Genomic DNA, 2,078 nt, shown 5'->3' with positions numbered 1-2,078 from the left:
GGAAGTGTTCATAAAAACTAGTAGAATGAAGATTTAGCAAGTTCTCTGAGGTTTTTTTAGCATAATTTCTTTGGAATTTAATTCCATATAATTTTTCTATTTAAAAAAAGTCAGTAAGAGTCAGTAAGGGGGATGAAGGCTGTCTCCATCTCCCACTGTGATGCTCATTTCCTCTAGTCAGCATTCATTTACATGCCAGGGAGAATCAAGCTTTTGGAAGTGAGAGCAGATGTCTGCTCTAGATCCAGCTCAAGTCTCCACTCTGCCTGTCTCAGAGACCACAGGGAGAACTCAGCCTAGGAACCAACTCTTCCGTGAACATTGCTACCACCCATTTCAGTTTTATTTTCCTTCTCCAAAGTACCAAAATACTTTTACAAACGATCATCCAAATCTTAGCTGCCCCTGCAAATGCTCTCAGTCTAACAAAAACACTTTTCTGCTGCAGAGAGCTCTCAGACAGGAGGCAGAGGCGTTCCCTCCAGCATCATATGTGGCAAAAGAAAGTCCTATAGCAGTTTCCTACATGGGTTGCAATCAGTGGAACCCCAAAGATTAACTGGGATGTAACCTTCCTTGATTCACTGACTTCAAATTCCTTGTGAGGAAGCAGATTTAGAGAACCATGGGCTACACAGGTATTCATGGCCCTGTGTACAGGCATTTAATCCCTCAGCTCCGGGTGTGAGAGATGTCAAATTCCCTCTGCTGAACTGTGCTGGCTTTCTCTCCACGGACGGATGGGTCCCCCTTTGCTGAGGAGCACGGCTGCTCTCTGGGTGCGCCTGCACATCATCTCCTTCGCTTTGGCACTTGGTACATTGGCTGTCTTTTGGGAATTGAATGATGCAGAAAGAGGGAAATCCYGGAGGCTTTGTGTGGGTTGGTTTTTTTTTCTTTTTAATCCAAGAACTGTCCAGAATTGAGAACAGGGTTGTGGTTGCAATGAGAGCGCTAAGTTAGCTCAAATTACCTTGCCTTAGGCATGCATTAAACAGGAGGTGGGTCAGTCTAATCCCATAGAAACAACTCTTGAAGCCTTTTCCGGCCCATTCCCCCCCAGATGCTCTTGCCTCCTGTCCCAAAAGCCTRTGCTTGGCCTGATAACTGTTTCCTTTCCTCCTCTATCATCTTCCCTCCATGCTGGCACAGGTTCAGACACAAAAGTCACCATCATCCATGCAAGAGGCCCCATCCCCATGTGATCCCTGCTCTCAGCCTCCTGGCCTTTCATCCTTGCTCCCCAGGACTGGCTAACAGCAGCCACCAAGACAACTATCCTGGATCCACTGACAGATTACCCCACATTACTTTGTCTCTTTCTGAATTACCACTTAACTCTCTCTCCCTGCCCCAAACATCAGTTGGTTATTTCTTCTGCCACAGTGCAGTGGTTGAACTTTTGGGGATAACATTACTAACCAAGAAGGGATGTATTCTACTTTGATACTTCGTCTTCTCCTTCCACAGCCAAAAGTGCAGCCTGATGCCATCTCCCACTCAACTTTCCTGAGCTACTCAGTGCTTTCACTTTCGTTCTGGTAGATCAAGGATGGATTTTCTGCAGTAAAGGAAACCAGCAGTTCAGTGCCAGGACAGACAGGATTTTACATGCAGTCTGATGGAGGGCTGGCCTGCATCCAGCGATGAACAACAGTATGTGCTATAAGTGGCCCTTCCCCCACCCAGCCTCAAGAGCCATTAGGGGCTTCCTGACCCGAGTTTACCAAACTGCAGCTTTAATTTCGCACTGAATTTACACTGCCAACAAGCCAAAGCGGGTAAAAACAAGCAAGCAGCACTCAGTGGCTACTATGGAGGTCATGGGCTGAGCATTACGTATTCACGGCGTTGCTGGGATGATTAATTCGGCACTGAAGCAACCAGAGCATGACCGCATTGCTCAGGCCCTGCAGCTGCAGGCACAAACGTCAGCTCGCGAGGCTGGAGCCGAAAAGCCCCGTCCTCGCCCCGAGGGCCCCGCCGCAGCGCTGCCCAGGCCTCCGGGCGCCGCCGCGAGCCGGGCACCTCGCGGAAGAGCCGGGGCCGCCGGCGCTGCGAGCCGCTGCCGCCAGGGG

The sequence above is a fragment of the Apteryx rowi genome, unplaced genomic scaffold (assembly GCF_003343035.1).
Source record: "Apteryx rowi isolate R43461 unplaced genomic scaffold, aptRow1 scaffold_93, whole genome shotgun sequence".
Lineage (NCBI taxonomy): Eukaryota > Metazoa > Chordata > Aves > Apterygiformes > Apterygidae > Apteryx > Apteryx rowi.
This window is presented reverse-complemented; position numbering follows the sequence as displayed.